Source organism: Felis catus, chromosome E1 (assembly GCF_018350175.1).
Source record: "Felis catus isolate Fca126 chromosome E1, F.catus_Fca126_mat1.0, whole genome shotgun sequence".
In the NCBI taxonomy this organism is placed as follows: Eukaryota; Metazoa; Chordata; class Mammalia; order Carnivora; family Felidae; genus Felis; species Felis catus.
The window spans coordinates 44,173,266-44,197,853 of record NC_058381.1 but is presented as its reverse complement, the minus strand read 5'-3'; the positions used below and the strand labels follow the sequence as shown (position 1 = coordinate 44,197,853).

The window sequence follows — 24,588 nt, the reverse complement described above, 5'->3', positions numbered from 1 at the left end:
AATGTTTTCCTATAGGGCATATTTGGAAATTTCACCTGACTCTAAAGACCCACTGTGGGTCAGATGTACCCTGCGGAATCATCGTTATCTATTAGACTGTGGGCATTGTTCTTACGTTAGTTAGCTGCTGTTGCATTACCCAATTAGTACATCTTCATACCTAGTAAATGAATTCCTGGCATGTTTTGAAATTAGATAAGTTTGATCCAAAGAGACAAATGTAGGATATACATGGAAGTTTCCATATTGCATACACAGAAATGTGCTGTTCATTTATCATTTTCTTCTTGAAGTTTTATTTAATTTATCCGTGTGTGAAGTGGCTTTATTTTCCCTAGTGGAAATGCTGTCATGACTGTTTCCATATCCATATCATATAGGTTGAATTGGAATGTGAGCCACGGAATATCTGAGAAAGGAATGTATAACAGCTTCTGGCAGACTATTAGTATAAAAACGGTATCTAAAGAAAAACCCTGAAGGAATACGAATATATCACTCCCCTCACCCTCCATCATTCTTTATCTTTACATTGCTACTGGCAGATAAAAGTGTGGTGGGGAAGAGAACTGCTGTGTAGGCACTAAGTGCTTGGTTCTATTAGCCTCCTATTGTTGGTAGCCTTCCTGCCTGGCCGCTCACTGTGATAAATTACAGGCACAGCACACACCTGTTCACTGGGTAAAGGTCGAGTTTGGAATTGGATTAAGAGAAAATGACAGAGACCCTCATCACCTGAGTTTTATACACCTTGAGATGGCAATAACATACTTTTTTATCTGAAAGATACAAAGGCCAAGTCCATAAAAAAACAGAATTTTAATTTGGAACATAGTAAAAAATGTGGTAATTCACTGTCTTGGTCATGTGTATTTTGAAAGTTTATGGACTTATTGTCAAGACATGGAAATACTGTTTAGGTTATTTTGGGTGTGAGGAGAGATAAAAGGATGATCTTAAATGTTCTAAATTATTCTTGTGGAATGTTTTTACTAATTTTCCAGACTGAGAGAGTCTAATGATTCTGTTTCTTTGAACATTTATATTATCTGGCTAACAAGTAGAAAACCAACTGCTTCTGTTGTAAACTATATCTTTTCATTATATTATAATATTTTCTCACAGTTTAGAAGCTATTCAGGATTCCGTTATTCAGATACGAGTTTCCTGTTTGTGCGTTATCCAAACCTTGCTCATTAGGGCCTCTGTCTGCAGTTAGGTGGATAATGAGTGAAGGAGCAAAACTCCTATCGGCCGATTTGTGACTTTGCCAGCTGTTGAGGAGGTTGGAATTCAATCAAAAGAGATTTGGGATTTTTGAGTGACTTTATGAATCTGTGTTTCTGTAGTCCATATCGAAATTAGTTAAATCATAATACTTTGCTTTTTGTATAATACTTTGCCTTTGTGAGTGCTACTATCCAAAACCTTTTTTCGTGGATTTATTTTTCTAATATTTTTACATTAATTGGACAAAAAATGGATTCTGTTCTTTAAAAAAATTTTTTTCTCTTTATGGCTTTTGGCCATCAAGATGCATGTGTTAACAATTTGATTCAAAGGACAGAAAGTATTAAAAAAAACTACCTTTACTTTTGAACTAAGTTGAAAGACATTATTACTATTTTTTTTTTTTTTTATTCTGAATGAAGATTCTCAGTGTCATAAAGCTACATTTTTATGGTAAAAAGGCTGGGAAATAATTCTCTTGCTGTGCACGTGTCATTCCTTGTTTCCATTAGAGTCTTCTTTTTCCCTTTGAATTTGGGGGGGAATTCCATAGTAGAGTACCTCATTGCGGTGCAAGAACAGTATGGTTATAAAATTCTCATTAGGTTTTGGTAAAGGCATATAGAAGTACAGATTGCTACATTTTGTATAGAATAAAAAGTAACACTACACAGGTCCTTTTTATATGTATACCCTGTGTTCTTTTACCCTGTCAGGTGGGGGAACAAAATTGGCTGATTTCTTCCTCACTCTTAATTAAATAGATAAACCTCTGTGGTTTTGGGATCCAACTGGACACTGGGTGTGATTGTTTAAATCGATTAAAATGGAAAAAAATAGTGATTAGTAAAGAATAATTTATGTAGGTTATGGGACCGTTCTGTTTTGTTTTAAGCAGAGAACTCTTTTCCTTTTGGCTTGAGACCAAATCATTGTGTGTACCATGGAGTCTAGAATTGGGTCTACTTTGTAAGCAGGAATGTTCACTAAATGGATCTTTTTGCCTATGTATCAAAGTTGTGAGCTCACAGAATGATAAATTTAGAATTCTCTTCTCTCATTGTGTTTATGAATAGTTATGCTTTTAGGTAATACAGTTCTTTTGCTTGTAAAGCTTCATGTTACCTTCAGGATTGAAAATATAGTTTAGATATATATGGAATGTTGCTTTGAGGAGGTATAGGAAGACTAAAGGGCTAACCAGAGGCACATAGTTCTGCAGGAACATTAAAGGTCAGATGAGGTCACGCACCTGCAATAAATGTCCTAGGAGCACCCAGGGTAGAAATGTGGGCATCACACACTGGTATCTGCAAGTCTCAGCAAATAAACTCAGCAGCTTATTGCTGTCCTTGAGCACACTCAAGTGTCAGCCGAATATGTCCTTCCGCTCAGACATTTACTGCACTTATTCCCTTCCATGCAGTTTTGGGGAGAGTGTTCTGGATAATCGATTGATTACCTCAGTTCTCATTGTAGCTCTTTTGTTGGCAAAGATAGAGATTCTGTAGAGAAACTTGATTTTTCCGCATCCCTGGCAGTTACCCCTAAATCGTAAGTGCCAGAGCAAAACAAAACAAAAAACAAAACCAAAAAACCTTCTTCAAAGAACAGTGGAATAGTTGTTAAAGAATTAGCATCTCTTAATGTAGTTTTAGGACTAGGTTTACATGTATCCAAGGAAAGGGCCTTTAGCAGAAGTTACCCGTTGTAGGGCTAGAAGGAAAAGGGCTTGGAGACCGAAGGGCCTCCAGCTTCACGCTGTCTTGTGGTGACTCTGTATCTTGCAGATATCCAGGCCACCTGGTGGGGAGGAGAGCCTCTGTTAGGGTCTTGTGCTCCCCCCCCCCCCCCGCCCCTTCTTTGAAACTGACACTGTTCTTTTTGGTCGCCTTTCTTCAAGTCTCCCTCTCTAAGCCCATTTTCAACCTGTAGTTTTAAGGTTTCTTTTGAAATCCTAAAGAAAAGCAACTCCTTTCTGATATCATACGTGAAACTGCAGTTACTCTATGGAGTAGAGCTGCCGAGAAGATAAGGAGCCTCTCAATCACAGGCGGACATCTTTCACATGCTAAGAACAGTGCAAAAAAAAAAAAAAATACTGTGGAAGAAAGAGCACTGAGGTTTTGTGCGCCATATTTGAGAGAGAGGGAGTTCTTGCTCAGATTAACATAAACACTGACACTCTTAAAATGCATTTTCACACCCCCACTCATGAGGAGAGATTGCAATTTAAATGGGGGTTAAGACATCTAGCCGAACTCCAGGGCTCTGTAAAAGGAACCCTAAGGCTAAAGAGCTTATCTGAAATTTGAAAAAAAGAAAAAAAAATGAAGCTTTCTGACATTCATCTTTTTTCCTTGTATTAGTCATAACTTGCTTTTCAGCTATATTTTAGGTTTTGAATGCCAACCTGACATCTGTTCAAGTCTGCCTGTAATTTATTGGGAAAGGAAAAGAAAGCAATTGCTCACTAGTTAGAGACGCAAAACTTCCCCCTTCTGCTTTTCCACAAAGTACTTGTGGATGATACTTGGATATGAAGAAGTAACAGTTTCCTAATTTACTAATTCTAACTTTCATGTTGGGAAAATGTATAAAGTTCTTTTTTTTTTTTTTACTTAGAAGAAGAAATGGCTTATGACCATGTGATTTCCAAAATCTCTGAAGCAGTATTTAGAGCTAAAGCACACACTCTAAAAAAACTATAGGTAACTTTTTATAAGTTGACATTTTTAACCTTGAATTAATTCTTCCATTGGTTTTGGTTTTTTAAGTAAAATTTACTTACATTTGAACAGGAATAAGGTAGCTATGCTAATATCTCAGAGTCAAATAATATATAAATTCAGTTGACATTTTTTTATCAATAGACTTTTAGAAATAAATCTTTTGAGGAGGCAGAGCTGTCTGTAGAGTCTAATGGATTAGATTTGCTGGCAACTGCAGGTGAGTTACAGATCAAGAATTGGGTCACTGTCCACCAGTAAGGAAATAATTAAATAAACTATGCTACATCCTCTTACCCTCATTATGGAATACAGCAAAGCAGATCTTAAAATGATACAGATCCAAATGTACAGACATTTTTTTTTTAATATTTATTTTTGAGAGAGAGAGAGAGAGACAGAGCGTGAGTGGGGGAAGGCAGAGAGAATGAGAGAGAGAGAGAGAGAGAGAGAGAGAGAGAGAGACATACAGAATCCGAAGCAGGCTCCAGGCTCCGAGCTGTCAGCACAGAGCCCAACGCGGGGCTTGAACCCACAAGCCGTGAGATCATGACCCGAGCCGAAGTCGGATGCTCAACTGCCTGAGCCACCCAGGTGCCCCCACACATGTTTTATTAAAAAAAAAAAAAAAAAAAAAAAAAAAAAATATATATATATATATATATATATATATATATATATATATATACACACAACTGAAAGTAAATGCATTACAAAACTCTTTACAAGCACACATTATATTGAAAAAACGTTTACTTCTGTGAAAGGGGAGTGAGGATGGGAAATACAGGGAGATTTTTCTTCTTTTACTTGCTGTACTTCCGCATCTGAATGTTTTAGTGTGAGATTATATTTCCACTTGTGTAGTTAAGAAAACAAACAAAAAGGTAATATCATAGGCTGCTTCTCTGTTGTGGTGGCTTCACTGTCAGCAGGGGAACAGGTGTGCCCTTCATGAAGTTTCTGTGGAGGAGAACAGCGCAGGGGTAACAGGACCCCCAGGGCTTTGATGGCAGCCCCTGATGAGGGGAGGCAGAAAGTGAAGACCAAGTTGCTGATAGCTAACAAACTGCTTCCTCCCATTACTTTTTTGCATGATAGTAATGGGTACAAGTACCACGTTCCCTGCAAACCATGAGAACATTTGCATCCAAGCCTTTCCGTAGCCATGGAAGCAGGAGAGGGGAGACATGGGACACGATGACTTGAGGGAGAGCAGAATTTCTGATGTGGAAGGACCTGTGCTTAAATTTGCTCGGTCTTCACACCCTTCCCACTGAGGAATCCAGCTCACGTGACTCCTGAAGTGAAGCGCTGGCTGTTTTGTCCCGTCTTATGCCCATATTTACATTGGTGGTGATGATGATACTTACATGGTAAGTAGCTAATACTTACATGGTGCCAGGTGCTGTTCTAGATGCTTTACGTACATTAGCTTATTCCATTCTCACAACAGCCTTATCAGGTAGATTCTGTATTGACGCCATATTATGGAGAAGGAAACAGTGTCAGAAAGGTTAAGTAACTAGTCCAAGGTATACAGCTAGTGAGTGGCGGAGTCAGATTTGAACCCAGACAGTCTGGCCTCAGAGTCCATACCCTTAACATGTACGTTTTTTTTCTCTCATGAAAGCCCATCATAGAAAACTGCTAAAATGGGCCTTCTCAGCCCCACTTCTTGGGGACCTCTGAGGCGGTCTTTGAGAGATTTAGAGCCAAGGGATTTTCAACTGTGGCATCATAAGACATTTTTAGACTGGATAATTATTTGGCATGGGGCGCTGGCTGTCCTGTGAATTGTAGGATGTTTAGCAGCCTCTACCTACTAGATGCCAGTGACACTTCGCACCCACCCCTAGAGGTGACAACCAAAAATATGTCCAGACATTGCCAAAATGGTCCCCGGGAGGCAAAATCACCCTTGGTGATCTAGTGCAATCCCCTGGCGGCTTCTCTTCACAGATGTGGAAACTATGGCCCAAGGTCACTAAGCAAGGCAGAGGCACAGGCAGAGGCACAACTAGGACTAGAACTTGGTTCTCCTGATTCAGGAACTCTTAAAGGAGGAGAAGGAAATGACATACAGTTTGTACAACTCGTAAGTGGCAGAACTGGGGTTGGAAGGAGGACATCTGGTTCCAGGGTCTGTATTCTCAACTGCCTCTCCAGATGCTGGAGAGATGAAGCCAAGAATCAAGTAGTCAAGGAAGCTTTCAATTTTATGTCAAAGAATATTTTATGATGAGTAACTAAGTACAACTTATGCCTTTCTTCCTTAATTAATTCTCCAAGAAATTGACAAAGTTTTCCATCTGTAAAGGTTCTCAGAACTTAGAAATGATAGGTTAGGAGGGTGAAGAGGAAGAGAAGCGTTGTTAAAACACTGAAGATCTGTATGTCTGGCCTCACCTCCCCCCACCATTGCCTGTATACAGTTATAAGTAGGCATTCAGAAAATAAGCTACAGAAATCTGACTTTTGTATTTAGATATCAGACAATTTTTTAAACTGTTTAAACTTCTCCAACATCTCTCTGCTAAAGAATTAAACCACCTCCTTCATCTTCCTCTTTGTCATCCTTTCCTTCTTCCTCCCCCTCTTCCTGATTCTCTTCCTTCTCCTCCCCTCGACCCCTTTTCTTCTTCCGCTTCTTTTTGAGATTAGAAGCATTTTCCAAAATTTCAGATTTTTGTCATGGCAGTGAGGGTGTTGCCCGAAAATGTAAAGATCTCTTTATCTGTTTCGGTTTTAAAATTTGAGCAGAGAAACTGCCCCAATAGAGATTTCTTAGTTTTCTTATTTCTGGCAGTTTCTGGAACGTAAGTGTGGCAAAAATCAGTGGACTTCTCTTGGCCTGAAGTAAGAAGTATAAGTGTGCAATGTGTGGGATTGAATGGACGCTCTGTGACACTAAGGTTTATAAATAAACTACCACTCTAGTAACTGGATGTATTCAAATTGTCATGAGCTCAAAGACCTGAAGCATTGGTTGTAGGACTGTAATGTCTAATACTTAACAAGTCTAGTCCACTTTCTTCATGTGTTTTTTGGCATCTCTTGTAGCATTAATACAGGGAAGGAAGTGATTGGAATGGGTATGTCAGAAGCTTTGTCTTAAGTATATTGTCAACATAGAGATGGAACATTTATAAATGTTAAATAATCATGCAGAAGTTAAGCACCATAACCTAACAAATGATATCAAAAGTGTATATGATAAAGTGCCAAATGAGTGGTCTAATTGAAAAGTCCTATAGCAATTTTAAGAGAAAGAATCACAGAAGACTTCATGGAGGAGGCAGAACTTAATTAGGCCTTGAGTGCTGAGGGATTTGGGATAGGAGGGGAAAGGATGGTTTATCCATGCCCTGGGAAGAGTGACAGACTCAGCAAGGTATAGAATCCACAGTTTAGACCAGTCTAGCAGAGCTGTTTTTGGAAGAAGCAAGAAATTAGATTTAAAAGTTAGGTTGGAGTTGTGCTGTAGAAAGCTGTGAATCAGGAGATGAGGACTCCTTTGTTTTACTGAATCTGTTTGACCTTCCAGACAGACTCCGGTGCTTCTCCTATGCTTCCTCTGTACCTTGTATGTACTTAGAATGTAGCTCTATTCTTAATATACTGTAATTATTCATTTGCATTACACACATTAGGGGAAATTTCTCACCCTCAGCATTTTTGACATTTTAGGCTGGGGAATTCTTTGTTGGGAGAAGGGCCCAAAGCTGTTTGTTGTAGGCTGTTTAGCAGCATCTCTGACCTCTACCCACTCAATGCCAGTAGTTCCCTCCTTCCTTCCTGCCTCCTGTGTAGTGATCAGAACTGTTTCCCCTGAATGGCAGAATCGCCCTGCATTGAGAACCAGGGCTCTAAGACTTTGAAGGCACAATCGTAATGTCTTTTTATCCATGTGTTGTCAGCATCAGGGCTGTTTGCAGTATGGTCTTTGGACCACTGCTGGGCCATGAACCATTGTTACCAGTCCACAATGAAATAAATATTGAAACTCAGAGTAAGAATTTAGAAACTTTTTTTTTTTTTTAGCAATTTAACATCATCATGTTTTTTATTGTATTTTGTAAAAATATTGATGAGAAACTTGTAAAAGAAAACTGGACCTTAGCATATATAGTTTGAGAAGTATTGCCCTATGTAAATATTTGCTAAATGAATGACATATTTTTTTTTAAAGATTTTATTTTTAAGTAATCTCTGCATCCAACATGGGGCTTGGATTTATAGCCTAAGAGTTGCGTGCTCTACCAACTGAGCCAGCCAGGTGCCCCAAACTGAATGAAAGTTTTAAACAAATGATTATAATGGGGAGTTATTGGAGGGCTTTTAGCAGTGGAATAAAACAAAGTTAATGTCTTAAGATAGTTAATACTGTTATTCTGTGTGAAAAGGATTGCTCTAGAGAAGAGGTGAAAGACTGCCTAATTTGGCAGACGTAGATTAATTATCCAGTTGTGTGGTACTTAGAACCTGGATTGGGGTGGTGGCGATGGGGATGGAAAGGGAAGAAGAGATACAGAAAAGGTTACAAGGACGAACTTGATAGAATGTGATTACTTATCACGGGTGACAGAATTGGAGGTGAGAGTCAGGTCTCACTGGGAAAATGTTAGAAGTGAGAAGACCAGGACGACCTAGTTTGGGAGGAGTGGAGAATATTGTTGCACGTATTTTCATTACCATGAGAAGAATCTGGGACCTGAATTGAAGACAGGAAGACTTACTGGTGTTTTTATTTTGTGATGGCTAGCTTCAGTCACTTTACCCGTGTTTGAGAAGCACTCTGTTGACCACTCTTTCTTGAAATATCATTTTTACTTGGTTTCTCTCACTCCAAGGGTTTGTGATTTTCCTTATACCTCTGGCTATCCCTTTTGGGGTTTTTTGTGTCCTTTAAAATGCTGGAGTACTTCAGGAGTCTGTCTTAGACCTCCTCTTTTCCTCTGTGATTGTTCTCCCTGAAATTGATCACATCCATTTCCATAGCTGCAGTTAGTATCTTTACGCCATTAACTCTCAAGTTAATTTTATCTCAGTCTCTGTTTAAAGCTCTGGGTTTTTATCAGCATAACCTGTTGTCTATCTCATGATCATGCAGGTAAGTTCAAAATTCAATTAATTCATTCTGCCCTCCCATCCTCCCTAAACATGCTCCTACCGCTGTTTTCTGTCTTAGGCAGAGCTCTAGCCAAAAATCTGGGCACTTCTTTAACACTCCTCTCTCCCTCCCCTCTGGTTCCCAGTCACAGAATAGACCCTCTGTGCTGAAGTCTCCTCACTGTGTCAGGTCTGTCCAGTCTCTCCATCTTCCTCCCTCCACCCCCACCCCCCATCCGTGCCCCCGCCACTGCCTTCCTCCGGACACCATCACCCCTTGCCTGCATTGCTCCTTGGGCCTTCAGCCTTACCCATCTCCACTCCATTCTCCACACTGTAACTGGAGCGATTTTTATAAAAAGGCAAGTCTGATCCTGCCGCTCCACCGGTTAAAACTCTTCCAGTAGCACTGCTTAACTCCCTGCATGGTTTACAAGCCCTATGTGGTCTTGCCCCTGCTGAACTTCCCCTCTTCCCTCAGCCTGTGCCCCTCCCCCATGCTCTGGGTTCCAGCCAACCTGTTCTATTTCAGTTCCTCTGATGGGTCACGCTACTGTCTCTTACCTGTGTATCCCGGGGTGTTTTCCACCATCTTTTTATCCAACTCCTGTTCATCCTCACTATCAAAAACTCCAGAGAGGTAGTTGGTTGGTATGATTATATTGCCAGAGGTACTCTTATAGCTCTGTAGAGGTAAAAATCTTTAATACATTGCCTGTAATCAAAAATGTTTATAGATGTATTTCCTTGTCTTAAACTTTTGTTGCTGTTGAAAATAGTTCAAGCATTAGATTATCCTCTTATAGTGTTTGATAATTACACGTTTTGAAGTGTTTGTGGATAAGGTAGTCAAGAGGACACTTAGAGATATCTTTTATTTGTGAACTTATACTTTGGCTGATTTATCTTTACTTTTTATCACATCCCATCAGAGAGGAGGTGATAAATGCTCAACCACTTCTATAAATCTTGTCAGTTTCTTATATGTGAGTACTGATTTGGAAAAACGACGACTACCTTGATAGGATGTTGGAGAAAGGGAGGTGGAAGAAGGAATTAGCAATAATGTTAGCAAAAAGCTGCCCAGAACTATATACAGCATTATTTAGAAGAGTATGATTCTAAAGAGACTTTTCGTAGGGTTCCATATGATTTGTTACTTGGGGCAGTATCCTTTGATAGTATGTTCACAATTAAAAAAAAAAAAAAAAAACCTGCAGGAAACTTGGGTTTTGCCTTTTGCTTTTTAAATAACATGTTGTTTTTTCAGGTTTTTCAAAGAAGTTAGAGTAGACAGTGGTAAATCCCTTCCATATACCATTTTACTAATAGTGTAAAATTTGACATTGAAAGTCATTGTAGATGATGTATCCAATGCTCAAAGATTTACTGTACTTGTAGCTTTGAGTTCTTCACTAACATCTCGGGCTTTAACACAGTATCTTTTCTCTGGGCAAGTAATAGTTCGAGGTATATTCTTATTCTAGAGTGACTCAAAACTGATATATAAAGATACACACATGGGTAGCTTGAACTTCTATACCATTTATACATGTATTTACTCGAATTTATCCACAATGACATAATTTTTTTGGAAGTGCTTTGATTTTTAAAAATCTACCTAGAGTCCTGTCATGAAGGAGGAAATTTAGCAAGACTTAAGAGCCGTTTGATAATGAATGGTTACTATAGGGTAAACCTGTAATTAGAACGCTAAGCCCCACATTAGATATATTCAGTCAAATCTCAAATATATGTAGGAGAATTTATCCAAATTGCCGATTATTATTGCATTCCAGAGACATTTCTATGATGTTCTACAACTACTTTTTGACCTGACACTTTTCCTGTGTTATTGGACTTTTCTTGCAGAACTTCTCTTTATCGATTCTCCTTGCTTTTCTGTCTGCTGCCTCATTACTTTGGTTTCTTCTGTAACTCCTCACTTAGGCAACCAGCTGTGGCCGCGATGAGCTCAGAAAGGGAGATAGGGAAGACGCACAGTACTTGAGTTACCGATTCTGTGTCTGTTCTTTCTCCAGCTGCAGAAGGCTGCCCATACGTGATCCTAAATCACAGAACTCAGCTGTTCAAAATTGAGATTTGTCTTATAAGTAGTAACGGCCCCACGTGGGACACTGTGTCAACATAAGGAGAGAAAGATGATAGTTTATTACCACAGTCAAAAGATTGAATCCTTTTCTCTATTTTTATCTAAAGGTTAATTTTTAAAAAGTTGAATGGGATGAACTTGTAGCTCCTTTGCTTCCTGCACTCAGTTGCTGCTGTCAAGGTATGACATTTTCTCAAAAGGATTGTCACCCATTTTGAGTTATCTAATGCTCCTCTCTATGACATAACCACAAGTAGATATTTACTATATCTGTAAATATAGTAGATTTAAGTACATTAAGATGACTATGGTTTTAAATCAGAATTAGGCCAGGTTAGAGAAGGAGACCTTAGAAATTATCTAGTCAACATTTTCCAAATTTACTTAAACCTACTTAACCATACATACGTAAAGTTACAACTATTAATATTCCAAGGAAATACCAGTTTGAGAAACACTGATTTTGTCCATGTATTCTTCCCCGCCCCCGATAAAAGATGCTCTTGGGGGTTTCTTTTTGCTCCTTTAAAAATTTTTTTATTTTTATTTTTTAAATGTTTATTTATTTTTGAGAGAGAGAGAGAGAGAGAGAGTGTGTGCAAGAGCAGGGGAGGGGCACAGAGAGAGAGAGGGAGACAGAGGATCCGAAGCAGGCTCTGCACGGACAGCAGGGAGCCTGATGTGGGGCTCGAACTCATGAACCGTGAGATCATGACTTGAGCGGAAGTTGGACGCTTAACCAACTGAGCCACCCAGGCACCAATTTCTTTTTTTTTTTTTAAGTTTATTTATTTTTGAGGGAGGGAGGGAGGGAGGGGGAGAGAGAGAGAGAGAGAGAGAGAACACACAAGCCAGGAAGGGACGGAGGGGGAGAGAGAATCCCAAGCAGACTCTGCACTGTTAGGCTTGAACTCACAAACTGTGAGATGAGCCAGACACTTAACCGACTGAGTCATCCAGGCACCCCTGTCCATGTCATTCTTATTTTGTAGATGAGAACACTGGGACCCCAGAAGAGTAAGCAGCTTATTTAAGCTAAAGTCTCAGAAGTGGGGGCTAGAATCCAGGTTGCCTTGTTCCCAGTCTGGTAACCTTTAGGCTTCCTGATTCAGCCACTTAAAATAATTTGACTTATTATTGGGTTTCTTATTCCAGATTTCACAACTTGGATGTGAAGCCTCATTCTCTAGAACAAGCTTCACTATTTTTTGGAGTCTGAATTTGATTCAGAAAGCCCCTTCTTGCCTTTAGATCACTTCAGGCTCTCTGGTGGGCCTGGAGGGTTCAGAGACAGGGCCGCCTTCTTCTTTTCTTTTTTTTTTTTTTTTTAATCTGGTCATCTCACCAGCTTTTATAGGGTCTTTTAGATCTCCCAGATCTAAGATCTGTTTATAAAAATACTTTTATTAGTTCTTTTAATTATAGAAATGCATGTCTATTATTTCAAAAATACAAATGAATGGGGCACGTGAGTAGCTCAGTCGGTTGAGCATCCAACTCTTGATTTCAGCTCAGGTCATGATCTCACAGTTGTGAGATAGAGCCTCGTGTCTGGCTCTGTGCTGAGCATGAAGCCCACTTAGGATTTTCTCTCTCCCTCTTTCTCTGCCCCTCCCCTGCTCATGCTCTTTCTGTCTCTCTTAAAATAAATAAACTTAAAAAAAAATACAAACGAGTAAAAGAAGATAGTCACTAAGTATAAAAGAAAAAAAAGCACCTGAAAACTATTGTTAATATCTGGAGTATGTCATTTTACTAGTTTTTGCTTTGTACATGTATACACACATACACATGCACACACTCACATATATATATATATATATATATATATATATATATGTATAGAGGGGGACAAAAATGTATTTTATGGTTTGTAACTGCTTTTCCTCCACTCAGTAACGTAAACAGTCTTTCTTAAATATTCTTCTATAGTTTATTTTATAGAATGATAATGCCATGGTTTTATTAATCAGTCTACTACACTTAGACATATATATTATATTTACTTTTTCACTATTATCTACCATGTTATGATAAGGACGCTTAAAGCTAAATATTTTTGCACATCCATATTTATTTAGGATAAATTCCTAGAAATGGAATCGCCATATCAAAGAGCATTCCCAAGTGTAAACCTTTTTTTCATGCACGGCCAAATTTAGACTTCCTTCTTAAAAAGTAAAAATGCTATAGATGAAATCAATCACTAAGTAGGTTCTCTGGATGAGAGAGAGAGAGAAATACAAGAACTGTAATGGTTTAGTGGGAAACTGATGGACAAGGTGTCAAGAGTTTTGGAGCCTAGCCTTAGAAATGTCATTGACTGATTGTATGACTCTCTAGTTTTAGTTTCCTCATTAGTAAGAAGGGGAAGATGGACTAGATATAGAAATCTTTCCAGAACTGCTACCATATGAATGAACGCCTCCTTTTAGTGAGATACGGGGTCCGTACATAGACTCTGGCAGGGAAGCTCATCCCTCAAGTTGTAGCTTGATTACCTTCTCTGGAAGATCCCTCACACATTTATCTTCCAGTAGAAGTAATTATTTTCCTCTTTGGCTTCTCATAGCCCTTTATTTTCTTTGTATATGGTTGTGTCTTTGGTTTTTAATATTGAGCTACTTATGACAAAGGCCATCTTATTCATCTCCTTAAAGCACTCTGCTTAGCATATTTTGGGGTATATAGTGGATACTCAGTAAATATCTATGGGCGTCGAGAGTGGTACCTGGGTCTCCATGTCCCCAGCCTATGAAAGCAAAGAGCCTAGCTTCCAACTAAGTGTTGTCTTTTCCCACTCTAAAGAGCTCACCAGGTTTCTTCAGTTTGGGGGGTTATTCCAAGATGTCTCTGTTCTGACGTCGCTTGTATTTAGTGACACGATGGTTCTCAATCTTTGAGGTCTGTCAGAATTTGGGGAGCTTTATAAAACCCCCAAAATGGATTTCCAGATTCTCCTTCAAGTCCACTAAATCTGAGTCTCCAGCAAAGCTGACACCCAGTGCCGTCGGTAGCTGAGCCGTCCCTGCAGGGCTCACTTGGCATCAGGCAGGTTGGTGTTCAAGTTCTGTCTCTCTCATTGGCCAGCTGTGTCTCCGGGGGAAAGGCATTTTACCGCTACAAGCCTCAGTGCCTCATCTGCCAAAAGAAGAGTAAAAATAACACCTAGCTCCCATGGCTATTTTAATGATTATAGAAGAGAACACGTTAAAACCCTTAGCACATTGCATCCGTAGCTACAGTTCTAGCCTCGGTCTGGCACTTCTTGGATTCTGTATGCATTAATTATTTATTCATTTCTTCTTCAAATAACATTTATATTTTTCCAACTCTTGGAAGTTAGTATACTCAGAGTGGAGGTTTACTAATTCCATTTCCGAAAAGTAATATCTCATGTGAATTTATTCATTTGTCCAAGCATTTAGTGATGATTTTTAGAATACTTTTACTGTAGGTAATATATGGCTATATCTCCAGAAGCTTTTACCATCTTCCATTAGAATTCTTACTGAAATGAATTCTTGAAATGTTCAAAACTTTGTTACATTTATTAAACATTTTTTTCCTTATCTTACAAATAGTAATCTCTTCCCAGTTACCTTTATTTTCTAGGTCCTTCGAGTCATGTTTCTTCCCCTTTTCCTTTGTATGCATTTTTTTTTTTAAATTAAGACTTTTTTTTGAGAGAACACACCTGAGAGTGTACTGGCACATGTGGGGAAGGAGCAGAGGGAGAGGGAGAAAAAGAAGCAGACGTTAAGCAGACGTGGGGCTTGATCTCACAACCATGAGATCGTGACCTGAACCAAAATCAAGAGTCAGATGCTTAACCAACTAAGCCACCCAGGCGCCCTAAGACTTTTTTTTTTAAGAGTAGTTTTAGGCCCACAGCAAAAAGGAGGGGAAGATGCAGAGATTTCCCATATACCCCTGTCCGTATACATGCATAGCCTCCCCCATCATCAATATCTCCTACCAGAGTGGTATCTTTGTTATGACTGAACCCACATTGACACATCATAATCACCCAAAGTCCACAATTTACTGTTTGCTCTTGGTATTGTGCATTCTGTGGGTTTGGACAACTATATAATGACATGTATCTATCAATTATTATGGTATCATACAGAATATTTTCACTGCTCCAAAAATCCTCTGTGCCTTCTCCCCCCATCCTTGGCAGTCACTGACCTTTTTACTGTCTCCAGAATGTCATATTGTTGGAATCATACAGTGTGTAGCCTTTTCTGATTGGTTTCTTTCATTAGCAGTATGCATTTAAAGTTCCTCCGTGTCTTTTCACAGCTCGATAGCTCATTTCTTTTTAGCGCTGAATTATATCCCATTGTCTGGATGCACCACAGCTCATTTACCCATTCACCTACTGAAGGGCATCCTAGTTGCCTGCATGTTTGGGCAATTAAGAATAATTATGAATAAAGCTCCTACAAACATCTGTGTACAGGTTTTAGTGTGAACATAAGTTTTCAACTCCTTTGGGCAAATACCAAGGAGTGCAATTGCGGGAAAGAGTATGCTTAGTTTTGTAAGAAGCTGTCTTCCAGAATGGCTGTGCCCTAGTGCATTTCCACTGGCAACAAATGAGAGTTCTGTGTTCCACATCCTCATCAGCATTTGGTCTTGTCAATCGAATGGATTTGGGCCATTGTAGAGGTGTGTGGTGGTATCTTGTTGCTTTAATTTGCATTTCCCTGATGACATATGATGTAGGGCATTTTTTCATATGCTTACTTGCTATCTGTATACCCTGTTTGGCTTTTGGCCCATTTTTTAAATTGGGTTGCTTCCTTATTTTTGAGTTTTAAGAGTTGTTGGTATATTTTGGTGCTTTATCACATGTGTCTTTTGCAAATATTTTCTCCCAGTCTGTGCCTTGCCTTCTCATTCTCTTGACATTGTCTTTCATTGACAGACAATTTTTAATTTTAACAAAGTCTAGCTTGTCAGTTATATCTTTCATGGATCTGGCTTTGGTGTTATGTCTCAAAAGCTGTTGCCATACCCAGTGTCATCTAGGTTTTTGCCCTTTGTTACCTTTTAGGAGTTTTATGGTTTTGTGTTTTACAGGTAGGTCTGGATCCATTTTGCATTAGTTTTTTGTGAAAGGTGTGAGATCTGTGTCTAGATTATTCTTCTTATTATTTTTTTGCATATGGATGTCTAGTTGTTACAGCTTCATTTGTTGAAAGGATGATCTTTGCTTCAGTCAATACATTAACATATTGCCTTCATTCTTTTGTCAAAAATCAGTTGGCTATACTTGTGTGTGCGTGCACTTTTCAAGTCCATTATTGAATACTCCTAATATTTTTCTGCTTTGTTTTTCGGATCACTCCTTTTTTCTTTTTTTATAGCTTCAGTAAATCACACTTGAACTATAGTGTAGCCTCCTTATTATCTTCCTAGCCTTCAGTTTCCTTTTTCCTTCCCATCCTGGAATATTCATTTCAAAATTCATCCTCTTTGCAATACTAGCTGGTTCTGTCAAAGAATAGCAAGGGAATTATAGAATCTCAGCATTGCAAGGGATCTCAAAAATCATTTAGTTCATGTGTTTTGGTTTGAATTTTCTCTCCATTTTTGCTAAATGACTTCTGTCAAGTTCCGTAGTCTAAGTTCGAATTCCTTCAGTGTCAGAGGACTCATTCCCTTCGAATGTTGCATTCCATTTTTTGGACACCTGTACGTTAGAGTCTTCCTTACGTTAAGATGAGATGTGTAGCTTCTACACTTCTCCCCCCGCCAAGACTATATAGAGCAAGGATGCTTCTACTTCCCTGTGGAAGTCCTGAAGGTATATGAAGAGAACTTTTCCATCCAGACATAAAGGCCCCCAAAATTCATCTTTTCTCTAAGCTAAATCCCCCAGCTTGGTTGGTGCCTCCAGCCAATCCTTTTATAATTTATTTTCAGCCCTTTACCATCCTATTCACATTTCTCTGAACTTTAACATTTGTTTATATTCACCTTAAGTTGTGAAACCCAGAAATCATGGTGTACTGCAAGTGTCGTCCCTGTTCTGAAATAGACCAGATCTATCTATCCGTTGTTCAAAACCTTAGTCTTCTTTTAATGCACACCGAAATTGCATTAACATTTTTGACATCCACATTCTATCTTGGATCCTATCTCATGTTGAATTTACTGTTGAGTAAAATCCCCCAAGTCATCTCTCACACAACCATACCTCCCCCAGCCACACTTAAGTACAGAGATCTTACATTTATTCTTGGTAACTTTTTTATCTTGTTAGAATAGTTCTTCGGCTGTTCTACAGCTACAACTTGTCAAGGAATAAAAATGTGTCCACCTCAGCTTATGATTTAATTAAGGCTATAGAAAATATACACTAAATAAAATGAAAATCTAAGAACTGTTAGAAAACAACTTAATAGAGTGTCAGTTGAAACTATGAAGGCTGGTTCTCAGTGTCCTCTGGCCTGCATTAGCCTCATCTCAGGGGAGGGACTTATCAACTAGACACGTTCCTCCACTCCACTCCAGACTTAATGAATGAATTCAGATTTCTAGGAGTGATGCCTGAGAATCTGCATTTTAATAAGCTCCATTGAATGTTGGTGCATGTTAAAGTTTGACTATTGCTACCGTAAGTGTTGGAGAGTAGGACCACGGACGTGATGCGAGCGAGGTGGCACTGACGCAGTTAAACGTGATGGGGTTGCGTGGCATTACTTAAGGAGGTGATTTCTGAGGAACAGAAGAACATGAACTTGATAGAGTGAGGAGAAGTTCCAGGTGTGGGAAAGGAAAGAGTAAGTTGTCTGCTTCAGAAGACAAGATATTTGCTGTCTGTAGCAGACGCCTTACAGCAGCAAGTACAACAAGTTGAAAGCCAAGGGACAGGGAAAAAGAAGAGAGGAAAGTTGTAAAATTCTGAAACCAGTGAGAATACATGCTGCCAGGTGGCAGCAAGGCAGGACCTGCCATAATGGAAGCATGATCTTTGTCATCAAGAATTCATGAAATACCAGGCCACACCCTAGGAGGGAGTGTAACAGGGTGGGGGTGTCGGCGGAGATTAGTTTGGAGAGTTGCTACACATACCCCATCTTTGGTTCTGGGCTATCTAATGAGAAGATCTATATTAAATCTCAGTTGACTAATTTGGATGTAGACCAGTCAGGTGGTAGACATCACCCAGCTGCTTGGTGCTCAGGGCGTAGGCCTTTTTCACTTATCGTAACGGAACTCAAAGAGAGTTCTGAGAGTGCTCTAAAGTTGGTGGGGCGCAGCAAGTCTCTGCTAGACAGAATGATACCCGTGGATGATTAGAGACCTGACTGTACAAATGGGGTCAGGGCCTTAAATATTTGGTAAGTGCACAGCTCAGCAAATGTAGATGATGACCTGTGTTAGACGCTGGCTGCCAGTCTTTGAAGCAAACAAACAAACAGAAAGGGCCTCCTGTATTATGAGTTGATGGAAGTTATGCTCCAAGTCCTCACTGCATGGCTGGAAAATTCAAAACCATTTCTTAAAGTCGATAATCATAGCATACGACTGAAATGATGAGTTGGATGGAACTAAGAAAATACTCATGATTCTAGGAGAAGTTGGAATCACACAAACTTTAGAACAAAAGACCAGATATTAATTTGTGATCGTATTTCTGCAAGTGCATGCACTGTTTAAAAATAAGCATTCAAATCTGGTTTGCACAACTGCAGAGAAAAGCTTGCAAGACTTGTGAATATGTCCTGACTTGCCACTAGTCTGCTGATAGTCTCCCTCTTAGGCAAATGTGGCAAATCTGTCTGCATTTGAACTGGAAGCTACTTGAACTAACCCCTTAAACATCAGTTATATTCAGAACCCACTTCACACTTTCTTTATAGATCATGTTGCCCCCCAAATGAAGTAAACACTCCTTACCCTGATGCTAATTTGACAGAGATCACTTCTAATGTATCATTATTCTGTTCACTCTTGTGTGAAATCACTGGGTTGCATTTTTCTTTTATATATATATGTATGTTTATATCTATATGTATGTGTGTATATATATATATTCCCACCCCCCCCCTCCCCTGCCTTTCGGATATCTAAAAGTTGACTGACAGTTTTTCCTTGGTGCAGCTTGCCTCTGATATCATCTCAGGAAAACAAAGAAAATGCACTGCTTTTTAAAATAAAAGAGCCTAGGGGTGCCTGGGTGTTTCAGTCGTTTGGGCGTCCGACTTCGGCTCAGGTCATGATCTCGCGGTCCATGAGTTCGAGCCCCACATCGGGCTCTGGGCTGACAGCTCAGAGCCTGGAGCCTGTTTCGGATTCTGTGTCTGCCTCTCTCTCCGACCCTCCCCTGCTCATGCTCTGTCTCTCTCTGTCTCAAAAATAAATAAATGTTAAAAAAATAAAATAAAATATCCTAGCAAATTACTTGTTATTTTTTTGAGATAATGTTTTATAAGATTATAAACAGGAAACATTACTGTTTATTCATTTTAGTGCAGTAGTAAGGCTATATATTTTGCTTTGAGCTATTTTAAGAAGAGAGATTTCAATTAGTATTTTAGAAATCTTATATTTTCATGTATCATTTTAATCAGAGGCTGGATAAACCTTATTAGAGTGGATAGGGTCCTCTTCAACTTAGACTTTCAGGCCAGAAATCACTTCAGGCTATTTGTAGTACACACCTTAAAGCCCCTTCAAGTTGTCCCCACCAAAATTGGTATGATTATAATCGCTGGTTATCAACAGCTGGGGCTCAAATAGTATTCCAGGTTTTATACATTGCTGGAGAATTGCTGGTTCATCTGAGAGAATAAGAAGTGGGGTGGGAAGGTTGATCTACTGCAGGGGGCAGGCTGTGGTCATGTAGCATGGCAAATAGGCTTTTGGATGAAGTACCCAGAATTGGCCTCAGTTCCCCCCAGTTGACCAAGTCATTCCAGGTGAGCCGCAGGAGAACAAGGTGTGTGCCCCTTGAGAGAGGGCAGTGGCAGCTGGGGACTATGACAGTGGTTACACTGGGGAGATACAGGGGACTTTGGAGAAGAAGCATACTTATGGTAGAATAAGGTGTGGAGGAGATAGAAGGATGCATGCACATGGAACTGATAGTCATGGTGGCTTGGTTTATGCAAAGGAGCTGCATACTGACCCTAAATAAATTTGGAAAACTTGAGGCATAGATAAGAATGGACTCTGCCTGAGGCATAAGAGAAGCAGGCAGGATTGCTTCTGGTAGTAATCCACCCGGAAGATAGAGGCTAAAGCTTTGGAGAATCCTAACTGCAACACTAGTCAAATCTTTGTGAAACTGCCAACTTACTTACTACTGTGCTCATTTGGAGCTTGAGGTCCAGCAGAATGTGTACTATAATTTGCAATGTTCAAGTGACAATAGTGTTAGGTAAGTTAAGGCGTCACAATAGTCAGTCTCAGAAAGAATTACATAAGCAGAATAGTCATTTATTTTCAAGCTTTACAGTCACCTAGCAGTGATGTAATTCTCAAAACAGTTGGGGAGACTGGTTTCATTTCACCGCTTATCTCCAACAAGATGGTAAAGAATAATTAATCGATAGACAGTATTTATGAGCTCTTACTGTATGCCAGCAAGTGTTCTAAGTGCTTTATGTGCATTATATTTCATCCTCATAATAACTTTCCGAGGTGGTTGCTGTTATTGTCTCTAGCTATTAAAACCGAAGAAGCAGGATTTTTTTTTTTAATTTTTTTTTTTTTCAACGTTTATTTATTTTTGGGACAGAGAGAGACAGAGCATGAACGGGGGAGGGGCAGAGAGAGAGGGAGACACAGAATCGGAAACAGGCTCCAGGCTCTGAGCCATCAGCCCAGAGCCAACGCGGGGCTCGAACTCACGGACCGCGAGATCGTGACCTGGCTGAAGTCAGACGCTTAACCGACTGCGCCACCCAGGCGCCACGGAAGAAGCAGGATTTGAAACCAGGCTAGCTGAGTCCAGAGCCCCCACTTTTAACAATGTATATATAAAACTCAATTTGTTTAATACAAAAACTGTCCTTTATTCTGAGATTATGTCCACCCTACCTCTTGATATGAAAAAATATTTTTATGGAATGGTGGGGATAGATGTCAAGTTTGATTTTGTTTTTAAGAAGCCTTTACCTTGCAAAATAAAAAACTAAGTAACCCCATGACAGCGCTTCTCCTCAGTTAAAAAAAAGGGGGGGGGTGTCTTTTACTATTTTGTGAACTCTTAAGTCTGAGAACCACTGGTCAGAAAAGTGGGACTCAGTAATTTTTAATGTTCTCTAGAGACTTTTCACTAGATTTGTTTCCTAATACATTTAATCCAGTCAGTCCTCATCTGTCTGGCACCTGACCACAAATCATATGTTCATCTTTTGGACAGATATCTATTGTGAAACACAATTAGAATATAGTTTTGTAGTTCATATTTTAGGAAGTTGTTAAAAAATGCTTTATGACAGGTGGTCTAGAATGAGATACAAGCAAGCCGTATACTAAATTCTTTACTGAATGTAGTCTTACGGTGAGGTTCCAGTGTGTCACTCACTTAAATCCTTAGTAAACAATGGCATTATCGTTGGCTGTGTTTATTTCTTGGGCATTTGATATTGTTCATACCTTTAGTAGTAGCTGTTATATAATGATATGTCAATAAATGTTCATACTTTTTTCACTGTCAGTAACACTTAAAGAACAAAATGAAAGAGGAAGGGTAGCCCTGCGAGAGAAGAATGAACAGCGGAGGCAGATAAGAAGCTGTCTGGCTTACTTGCTGTTCCTAAGTGCAGCCTTTGGTGTGTTTTAGTTCTCTCTCTGTTATTCTTGACTTTGGCGTTCCTGTTGGGGATTTACTCAACAATCTATCTTCACGGTTCTTTGAGTTCCTCATTTCCAGTAAATTTTGCTTCGTTCCATCTCAGCCACCCCCTCTTTGGTCATACTGAAGGCTTCACTCTTACCAGTAACCACCACTTGAGAGATCTCAGTGTTAAGCATCCAGCACTCAAGCCTCCTCGCATTTGTCCTAGGCTTCTAGCATTCCCTCACCCCCTGCTCTAACTGCTTTGATCCCACGGGACCCTCCAGTTCATTTACTCTGACACTTTTTGTTCTCTGTTCCCTCTTTACCCAGCTTCAATTCCATGGTCTATCATGTTTATCCTCCTCAAATACAACTTTAGTGGCCTTGCTCCTCATCTTCTATGTGTGTCAAAGCCCCAGGTATGTCTCCCCTTTCTGCCTACTCTGTGTCGGTACCCAGACTATTGAATATGGCTTAAGAAAAGCACAAAGCTATGGTGACTGATCTTACTTTGAAATTAAGAATCACATCTCAAGTGGGCCCTCGGTATTCCTTGGCATCAGTATTTTCTGGTATTCCTTCTGTATTTCCTTAGTTTAGCCAGTTTACTCTCCTGCTAAGATGACTAGTTCCTCTTCGTTCTCCTCAGATCTCCAGCACCACCTCTTCCAGTCCACCCTCCCTCACCAGCAGCTGACGACCTGGAATCAGGATTTCATTGAGAAAATAGAAGTAGTCGGAAGAGAACAGCCACCAAATGTAGCATTTGTTGATGAGTGAAAGAATACGATATCCCAGAACTTGATTTACTCCCATATGCAAATAGCATTGGCAACTTAGATTCCAAAACTGTATATAAATCTATTTTTGGCCATTTTAGATTATGCTTTTCACTACCACTGTCCTTTACGTTACTATAACCAAGAGTTGTTAATATGTTTGTGCCGTATCCAAATAAAAATTAGGTATTTTTAAGAAGATGATCATTAACAGGAACAGTTTATAAAATAAGCACTTAAGTCATTCAACACAGGAAATTAAGAGAAGAAATCCTTTGGAACTATGTTTGATTATGCTGTCCACCCACAATTGTTCTTATATAAGTTCTAGAGGAAGGAAAAAAGATGTGAATGACTTACAAATGAAGACAAAGTCTTAAACTTTGTGGAAAGTGGAGGGAAAATGTTGAGAACAAGTCCTGTGATGGTTTCGCCCTCACACTTTGGGAAAATTAGATAACAGAATTTAGTTATAAATATGTTGGCTTTCTCTTTTTTTTTTTTTTAATATCTTTTTATTTATTTTGAGAGAGAGAGAGAGAGAGAGAGAGAGAGAGAGAGAATGCCAAGCCGGCTCTGTGCTTTCAGTGAGAAGCCCAGTGCAGGATTCGATCTCACGAACCACGAGATCATGACCTGAGCCAAAATCAAGAACAGGATGCCTAACCAACGGAACCACCCAGGCGCCCATAATATGTTGACTTTAAATTAGTGCTTTTATTTACTTTATGTTGCTCAATTTTAAGGTTCAGTTCTAAACAAAATAAAGTGGTTCAAGCCAAAAAAAAAGTCAAGATTCTTATGCCAGCTTTAATGAAATTTGTATTTATAGAATTGAATAAGAAACTGCACTTTACGTAACACTGTTAAGTTACTTATAGAATCACAACAAAGAGGAGAGTCCCTCGGTGACCTGAGTTCCATATGCTGAGTTCGCTTACCTAATGGCACCTATGTGCTCAGGGACACTTTCCCACACATCTTCTTAGTTCCCCACAGTCTTTCCAAATCTTTACCAAGCTTCCCAGTATCCTGTCCTTATTCCTCATTTTGTAGGTGAACTAGCTCCTACTTCACATAGTAAATAGAATCCAACGGGCATAACCTCAGCTTACTTCCTCCCCGCCTTTTCTTAACTCGTCTTGCAAGGTATTTCTCTCAAAATTCCTCCTTTGTATTGCCAGAATTCCCCAAATTGTGATCTCTGTTTGTTCCTGCTTATATTACTTAGCTTCCTTCTCCTACCTCAACCCAAAATGATCTGACCCCGACCTAAGACCTTATGGCCCAGATAAGCATGAACTTCCTGGGTTTAAAAAAAATTTTTTTTTTAATGTTTTATTTTATTTTTGAGAGAGAGAGAGCATGAGCGGGGGAGGAGCAGAGAGAGAGGGAGACACAGAATCCGAAGCAGCTCCAGGCTCTGGGCTATCGGCACAGAGCCCGACACGGGGCTCGAACCCACAAACTGTGACATCATGACCTGAGCCAAAGTCGACGCCTAACTGACTGAGCCCCCCGGGCGCCCCTGAACTTCCTGGTTTTTAAATCTAGTGTTCTCTTTCCAGGCCTCACCCTCTGTCTCTGCAGCATTTGTCCCTATGGTCATACTCCTCTGCTTAAAACTTCTTGTGGCTTTCCATGTGCCCAGAGCAGGCATTCAGAAACATGGAACCAGTAGTTTTGATATCTTTCCTGAGCTTTCAGTCTGTTTTTTAATGGACATTTCTGCCTGAATCTCAAACGCCTTAATAGCCAAAAACAAAGTGATGATTCCCTCTAATCTCCTCTTGCTAACTTCTTAATTATGTTCTGGGT

At 39.6% G+C, this 24,588-nt stretch overlaps 1 protein-coding gene and 1 long non-coding RNA gene across 2 annotated transcripts in view; both read left to right on the top strand.

Moving 5' to 3' along the window:
• NSF (N-ethylmaleimide sensitive factor, vesicle fusing ATPase) overlaps positions 1–24,588 on the top strand; it is a 149,062-nt gene that overhangs the window by 45,478 nt on the left and 78,996 nt on the right. The gene's annotated exons all lie outside the window — the stretch shown is intronic.
• Positions 8,916–23,321, top strand: LOC123382127. The gene is made up of 3 exons (XR_006590049.1): positions 8,916–9,764; positions 11,292–11,364; positions 22,322–23,321. It is a non-coding gene; the product is annotated as an uncharacterized LOC123382127 (long non-coding RNA).